Source organism: Microtus ochrogaster (assembly GCF_000317375.1).
Source record: "Microtus ochrogaster isolate Prairie Vole_2 chromosome 14 unlocalized genomic scaffold, MicOch1.0 chr14_random_2, whole genome shotgun sequence".
In the NCBI taxonomy this organism is placed as follows: Eukaryota; Metazoa; Chordata; class Mammalia; order Rodentia; family Cricetidae; genus Microtus; species Microtus ochrogaster.
In genome coordinates, this window is record NW_004949097.1 from 11,813,370 (window position 1) to 11,822,470 (window position 9,101).

The following is a 9,101-nucleotide window of genomic DNA, read 5'->3' on the forward strand; positions in this document are numbered from 1 at the left end:
GCTCCCAGAGAGGTCTGGCCCACCCTCTACTAAGCAAGTTTTCTAGAATTCGAGGGGTGTGAGCAGCGGAGAATGCTCGGAACATTCATGCGATGCCCTGGGTCAGCTCTGGCCATCTCTCAGGCACAGCTAGGGGAGCTGAGGGCGGCAGGGCCTTTGCTCTGGGAAGCTAAGGGGGCAGCAGACCAGGGGATGGGCAGTGGAGGCTTCCCGTGTGGGTTCTGATGTGTCTGGAGGAACTGGTGAGAACAGCACTTTGTGATTCTTTCATCTCAGGAGTGCAGACATTCTCTTAACCTGCTGATAACTCCCCTGTGCCGACAGGCTCGAGATTACAGAAGCGGTGAGTGGAACGCTCAGTTTCTCTCTCTCTCAGCAAGCACAGCAAGCATGTGGCTTGCATTGCTGACGTATCATCTCTTGCAAATTTTGTCTTCCAGGCAAGGGTCCCTGTTTAGCGAGGGCTCAATGATACACGTACACTACCCTGTCCAATATTTCTAGGCCAGAAAGGTAGTTTGTATTGCCCCCATGTTATAAACCAGCCCCATCAGGAAACAGAAATAAAGATTATTATACCTCAGCACTAATCTGAATGGAGTTGCTTTATAAACTGGGACTTTCAACATCAAGCAGAAATAACCTTTAAAATGGTATTTAATTCCAGCTAGGAGATTTTAAAATTAGTTCCTAAATTATTATATGTGTGTGCGTGACATTGTGTGGTCATGCGTGTGAAAGTCAGGGACACCTGTGTGAGAGGTTGGTTCTCTGCTTCCACCTCTGTGCGGATTCCAGGACGCACTCGGGCTTGCTGGGCACGTGATTTATACCTCATCAGCCTCACCAGGCCATTTCCCCAGGAAGGTTCCTGGAGTTAGCATATCTTATTAAGATGAATTAAAGTAATTCATTGTGTCCTTCCATATGCAAGATAAAAACATCAGGGTTATATACAACAACACTCACTATTAAGATGAGTCATATCATAGAAAGAAGATATTAGGAAAGATAATCTCCTGGGCTAGAGAGATGGTTCCATAGGTAAAGTCACCTGCTGCCAAGCCTGAGGACATGCGTTCAAATCCCTGGACCCTCCGTGGTGGAGGGAGAGAACCAACTCCTGAAAGTTGTGTGCTGATCTTCACATGTGCACTGTGGCATGCACACACACACACACACACACACACACACACACACACACACACAATTATAACTATACAAACATAATATAATGAATATAGAAAAATTATTAGCATATAAAAATAAATGTAATTTTTTAAACTTACTAAAACCTCCCACTAAGTACACAAACATGAAAACAAAACACTTCAGATACTTACAACACTTTTGTAGACAAATTATTCATCTTTTCTCTCATATGTAGAATCTAGATTTGTGTACATTTGGAAGATGCTTTGGCCTATGGCAGGGGAGAATAAAGCCAGGCGGGAAATCTGGACAGAGATATAGAGAGAGAGTAGGCAGAGTCAGAGAGACACCGTGTACCTGCTGAAGGAGACAGATGCTGGAACCTTATGGGTAGGCCACAGACTCGTGGCGATATATAGATTAATAGAAATGGGTTAATATAAGATATAAGAGCTAGCTAGGAATACAGTTGAGCCATTGGCCAAACAGTTTTGTAATTAATATAGTTTCTGTGTGATTATTCAGGTCTAGGCATCTGGGAAACGAACGCACAGTCTCCATTTACAAATAGCTAAAATGGCCGGGCGATGGTGGCACACGCCTTTAATCCCAGCACTTGGGAGGCAGAGGCAGGCGGATCTCTGTGAGTTCGAGACCAGCCTGGTCTACAGAGCTAGCTCCAGGACAGGCTCCAAAGCCACAGAGAAACCCTGACTCGAAAAACCAAAAAAAAAAAACAAACAAACAAACAAACAAAAAAAACAACAAATAGCTAAAATGATCATTCATTTTTTTTATTATTATTGACAAATATGTAAGATTGAACATACTTTTAGATCTACTCAAACTATTGGCCCTAAGTACATTTCTTCCTGAAAATATCTAACCGAAAATTTATTTTCTACTTCACACACACACAAGAGTGATGTTGTTAAGCAGGCCCTGGATGAGAAGTCACACCTCCAATGGCATGAATAGGGGCCTGCTGGGAGGCACACCCTGTCTTTCTCCAGAGCCAAGCAGGGAGGACAGGAGAATAACACTGCGCTCTCCACGAGGCTCTTCTGGCTCTAGTTTAATTGTTGGTTCGAAAACGTGTGTCTTTTTTATTACAGCTTCAAAGTTCTTTCCATTATATCGATGCTTTCTGAAAAGCGGGTAAAGGAAGAGGGGCTCTGGAGAACCCTTGATGTGGACAGCCTGGGTTTGAAGGGAAGGGGGGAACAGACCCCCAAGAGCTGTCCTCTGACCTCCATCCATGCCCGCCTCCCCTACACGCCGAAATGAAACAGCAAACACAAAAAGAAAAGAAAGGAATCCTAAATATTGTGGCTTGCCTATGACAATAAAATCAAGCAAAACTTAAAGCTGAATTAAATCGATGCAAATCCCTCTGTGCCATGAAATTTTTTTTTTTTTCGAGACAGGGTTTCTCTGTGGCTTTGGAGCCTGTCCTGGAACTAGCTCTGTAGACCAGGCTGGTCTCGAACTCACAGAGATCCGCCTGCCTCTGCCTCCCGAGTGCTGGGATTAAAGGCGTGCGCCACCATCGCCCGGCTGTGCCATGAATTTGACAGTTGATGCGATTTGACTGAACCTGCATAGATGTGTCTGAAGATGCTCTGCCTGTCTACCAGATAGCTACTTCCCCACCTGTCCTTGCTTCACTTTTTACCTCAGTTTCCCTGGTGCTGGGATTACAGGTCTGAGCCACCAAACCTGGCTACAGGTTATTCTGTTTTGATGTTTGACTATTGTTAATTATTTTGTTCGACCAATAAGTTTAATGTGTTAAAAAAAAAGTTATCAGGAGAATAACTTCTTAAAGCTTTAAAACGGTCGACGTTAAAGACAGTAGGAAAGGCTGCAGACGGACTCACACAGTACCAGCTTCTGCTCCAGGAAGGCTATCACCCAATCTGTTTGCTCTTGAGCCCTAGAAGCCCGTACACCAAGCTGAAGGCTGTGATTCAATTTCCCAACACTGCTTTCCTCTATTCAAATCCCTGGGAAATGCCACTTGTGCAATCGAGTCTGGTGTGTCATCGTCGTAAGCAGAAATGCAAACTGGAGCAGCGAAACCGCATGACGCCGCTCAGCTGTCAGCTGCTGAGCCTGGAGTTTATAGCGTGCCTGTTTTTATCATCGGGTGCAAACAGACGGTTTGTGAGTGTGTGCGGTGTGTGCGTGCACGCATGTGGAGGTCAGAGGTCAACCTCAGATGTGTCTGTCCTCCCTGGCTCGGAGCTTGCTAGGCTATGCTAGGCTGCAGAGCCAGGGAGCTCCAAGGGTCTGTGCACACCAGTGTCTACAGCAGCTTTTTCTATGGGTCCTCATGCTTGCCGCACTCACCAGCTGAGCCTTCCTTCCTGGTCGGCGTTGTGACAGTCACTCTGGGTGGCAACAAGTGCTGACCAGGATGTGGGGAAAGAGGAACCGTCGTCACTGCTGGTGGGAGTGGAAACTGGTACAACCACTCTGGGACTCGATGTGGAGGTTCCTCACAAAACTGAAACCAGGACTGTCACATGACCCAGCTACACCGCTCGAGTACGTACCAAAGGGTCCTTAAGCCGGCACACCACAGCAGCGTGTGCCCAGCCATGGTTATTGCTGCAGCGTTCGCAAAAGTCACGGAATGAAACCAGCCTAGATGTCCATCATCTGGTGATGGATAAAGAGGATGCGACACACGTACACACACAACTGTAGACAGCCCCGCAAGACCATGAGATAATGCCACGTGCCGAGATAAGTGGATACAACCAGAGGTCGTGATAAGCGAAATAAACCAGACACAGAGGGACAAACCCTGACGCTTTCTCTCTTTTGTAGATGGTAGTCGGGCTTGGCTTTGGACCACAGCTCACAACAATAAGACACAGAGACTTACATTACTTATGAAAGTTTGGTCTTAGCTTATTTGTTTCTGACTAGCTCTTATTGTTGGACCCTAGTGTCCAATCACCGAGGAGGAGGAGTCACCCCAAGAGACCATTTCTCATCACAGCTGATGTAAAAGCATGAGGATTTTATTAATTCTGTCATGACAGGGTCTTCCAGCAGTCGGGGGGCTAGAAGACCCTGAATGTCTGGTACAGGCTATTTTTAAAGGGAAAAACCACAGAAGGAAGAGGTGTCTGGGGGTTGTTCTTTAACTACTATGATTGGATTATTCAAAAAGGCTATTACCAATAATTGGCTGGAGAGTGGTTGCCAGATCAGATGAGGTAAGGGGAAACTTCTAGGGGTCACTTTGCCCCTTCCCAGGGACTAAGTCAAAACATCAGTAACTGAGTCAACACCGAAGGGTTATCTTGCCCCTATTCAGGGGGATGGAAAGTCCCCAACATCTCAGTATGTGCATGCATAGCTGTTATGTCCTTGGTTCCCAGGGGAGGAAGGGAAGTACTTGGAGTTGTCAGAAATGGCTTCAGAATTGTCTTAAAGGTCTACATTATAACTTAACCCGTGTCTGTTCATCTATCTGCTTCCACATGGCTCGTGGTTTTTACCTTTCTTCCTGCTTGTCTTGTTCCCTCTTCGTCAGGCTAGAGACCCTGCTTCTCTTTTTCCCAAAGCTCGCTATTAAGTCAGTTGCAATGACACATCTTCACACAGTGTAAAAGAGTATTCCACATTAGTAGACACTGGATTTTATATGGATACAACAAACCACTCCCATGTATATGACATGCATGCAGGAGTATGAGAAGGCAGAAACTAAAGGGGGAGGATGGGGGGGAATGGGGAGTCTGGATGTCAAAATCATCAAAATTCATGGCAAATTTGAAAGAAATCATCTTTATGAAAGCCAGCACTATGCACAATTAATATACATTTATATACACCAATAAAAACGTTTGATTCTGCTTCACCATCTAGATTTGTGAGAAGACAGACATAGCGTCTCTTACATATTAGAAATGCTGGGGGGTGGAAGGGAAACCCAAGAAACACTCCACAAACCCTTCTACACGGAACACACGTGGGGACAGTTTTACCCCATGTTAGTTAGGGTTTCTATTACTGTGACGAGACACCGTGACCAAAGCAACTTGGAGAAGCAAGGCTTGATTCAGCTCACACTTCCACATCACAGCTCATCAGCAAAGGAAGTCAGGACAGAAATCACACAGGGCAGGAACCTGGAGACAGGAGCTGATGCAGAGGCCATGAGGGGTGCTGCTTACTGCTTGCTCCTCATGGCTTGCTCAGCCTGCTTCCTAGTAGAATCCAGGGCTACTAGTCCAGGGGTGCCACCATCTGTAATAGTCTGGGCCTTCTCCATCAATCACCAACTACGAAAGTGTCCAACAAGCTTGCACACACAAGCCTGATCTTATGAGGCGTTTTCATTTTCTCTTTTCTTTCTTTCCTTTATTTTTTTCTTTTTCTTTTTTTCTTTTTGAGACAGGATTTCTCTATGTAGCCTTGGAGCCTGTCTTGGAACTCGCTCTGTAGACCAGGCTGACCTTGAACTCAGAGAGATCTGCCTGCCTCTGCCTGCCGAGTGCTGGGATTAAAGTCACACGCCACCACCATCCAGCAATGAGGTATTTTCTTAATTGAGGTTCTAATTGAAGTTCCTACTCTCAAACTCCAGCTTGTGCCAAGTTGACACCACATTAAAAGCTTTGCCACCCTAATTAACTTCAAAATGCTTTCAAAATGCATTTTGGTAAAAGCCAGTCTCAACAAAGGTACGTGAAGGAGCAGAGTCAGTCACAATATGTAGTGGAAACTACCTGGTCTCAAAGACAGAGTCACCACAGGTAAGTCACCTGAGACCTTGGTTTCAGGCTGGACATTTCAGTATGTCTTTTTTTTCTTCTCTTTTTTGCCACACACAGAGGAATTGCGCATTTTGGTTTGAGTATGGTCACAGGGCCGAGCGCACTGTACATTACAACACTTTCCAAGCATCTGACCAGGGACACACTTAAAATTCACAGGTCTGATTTTGTTGGTAATCACCAAATCCACAGGGACGGAAGCTCGTGATCCCTTCAGAAGCTTCCAGCAGTTGCCACTGAATAAACATGAATGCTTAAAGCATTTGCATGAATAAAATATATGCCAGGGTATTTTTTTATCTATAACACAGTAAACCGGGCTGAACTGTGTAAACACGGGATGTAATTCTGGGTTCATGTTTTCTTTTCCTCTGGGATTAAATGGTTTGATGCATGTTTTTAAAAGGTGTTTTCATCTCCTTTGAGATTTTATGAGTATTCTCTGTTGGAGAAAGCTGCAGCCTCATACAGCACCTTCTCTGGGAGACCAGAGTGGAGCCTGGCTCTGAGGAGGTAGACAGTCATTGTGTACTTCTGTAATTTTTTGAGAATATGTAACTTGCCTATAAAAATATGTCTGTGGGTTGAATCTTGGCACATGACATCTTAGTAAGTGATTATATTTAGTAATACGTGAATGTTTAAAAGAGTAATGTGTAGAGAAGTTATTTTTAATAAGCCGGGTGACAAGAAACCTTGGTTGTTATTGCCACCTTTTGAATGTGTTTGGCCATAACTAAATATCAACTTTAAAATTTATTTTGTGAGAAAACATTTGCAAAGCAAGGACTTGGGTGAGCCCCTTTGCTGACTCACCTCATAGGAAAAGCAAATAACGCGGGTCCTTCATTTGGAAGCCTGGTGACGAGGAGTGAGGTAAGGATTTGAGGGTGGGGACTCTTTGGGTATAAGGTGTATCCATTTCCTCTGCCTTGGTGACCTGAGTCAACACTAGGTTTTGATGGATAACAAGGATTTGAGGTTCCTCATTTCAGACTCTCCCATTCTGTTAATTTAATAGAGGCACTGTCCCGGTGGGCTTCAACTTCCATCTCGACACAGCCTGGAGTCAGAGAAGGGAATCTCTGTTTAGGAATTGTCCACGTCAGACTGGCTTGTGGCATATCTGTGGGGGACTGGCTTCCCTGTTAATTGATGTAGGGCCACTGTGGAACGCACCACTACCTGGGCAGGCAGTCGTGGGCTGTATGAGAAAGTAAGCATGCATCTGAGAATGAAGAAGCAAGCAAGCAACATATCTCTACGGCTTCTTCAAGCTCCTGGCCCAACTTCCCTTAATGATGCCCTGTAAGCTGCAAGTTCCTCCCATAAGTTACTTTTAGTCATGGCTGTTGTCACAGCGACATAATGAAATGACAGCGTACATACAGAGTGTTTAGCAATCTTCTGTTGTTTTTCCTTCAAGACAGGGTTTCTCTGTAGCTTTGGAGCCTGTCCTGGAACTCACTCTTATAGAACAGGCTGGTCTCGAACTCACAGAGATCTGCCTGCCTCTGCCTCCTGAGTGCTGGAATTAAAGGCATGTGCCATCACCACCAGGCTTTTTGTCTTGAAAGTATGAAACAAAAGCCGTGCTGGAGAAGTGGCTCAGTGGTTAAGAACACAGGCTATTCTTCAAGAGGACTTGAGTTCAATTCCCAGCTCCTGCTTGGCAGCTCACAGCTGTCTGTAATTCTAGTTCCAGGGGGTTCAACACCCTTTTACAGGCACACACTTGTAGGCAAACACCAATGCAAATAAATAAATCGTTAAAAAAAAAACCCAGTCAGGCAGTGGTAGTGGCTCACACCTTTAATCCTAGCACTCAGGGAGGCAGAGGCAGGCCGATCTCTGTGAGTTTGAGACCAGCTTGGTCTACAGAGTGAGTTCCAGGACAGTCAGGGTTGTTAGAGAAACTGTCTTAAACAAAAAGCAAGCAAGCGAACAAACAAACAAACAAAAAACCAAAAAAAGTATGTATCATTGATAGTCACTACCCTTGTGTCACAGGTGACTATAACTTAGGCATGGACCAACCAGAAGCACACGGTGTTAAAATGTTAATATTTTATTCACACATATTGCCGTTAATAACTCATGGAAGGGGATGAAAATTAACACACGAATTAAAAAATGCCAAAACGAAGAGTTTTCAAGCAGGTTTCAAAATGTTTCAAGTAGGTTGGTGTAATAGAAACCTCACTCTGTGAATCTGGAGTGTTTTGGGTTGATAACCTCATTTAGTCAAAATGTTTTTATTTGCAAAGTAGGGCTAATTATAGCTCCTTGTAGGGCTGTCATGGGAATTAGATCGACTTAGAGTGCTCATAGCAGGGACTACGGAATAGATGCCATCTTCGTGGCAATCTCCACCGGAGACCGAGGCTCTCCAGTGCAATTAGCAATATCCGACAAGGGACGCAGTGTGTCCTGAGTCCTGAGAAAGGTGTTGTCCTTGCGGAGGTGGAGCCTGAGTTGGCGGAAGTGTGGACCGAGGGTGAGAGGGTAGGCCGGGGAGGGACAACTGTAGGAAACTCGAAACACCCCCCCCCCCCCGCATCTTCAAGCCACAAGGGAGGATTACAAACGTAACTCCTACAGAGAGTTTTTATAAAAAGTTCAAATAGGATAATGGTAATTGTGAGAGGTAACCTCGAGTCAACTTTGAGATTTACTATCACCCCGGGAGACTCGGGGTCTCTTTGTGTGGTGTTTCCAGAGAGGTCTGCATGAGGAGAGAACCATCCTCAATATGGGTGGTCCCATTCCAAAGGCTGGGGTTCTGGACTGCATAAAAGACCGGAACGTGAGCGGACACCAGGCTCATCTTCTGCTCCCTGTCTTTGGAGTCAGTGTGACCGGCTGGCTCATTGTCCTGCCACCGTGCCCACCCCTGTCATGATGTACTCTCTTCTTTAGTCATGGGTCTAGACAAACTTTTCCTCCTCCTCAAGCTGCTAGTCAGGTGTTTTCCACAGCCGAAGAGACTCAGCAGAATCAACAATCAACCTACAGAGTGCGAGAGAAAAATCTCTGCAAACTACACTTCAGACAGTATGTTGGTATAAGAACGCTTAAATGAGTTACAAAATTTAAAGAGAGAGAGAGAGGAGAGAGAGAGAGAGAGAGAGAGAGAGAGAGAGAGAGAGAGAG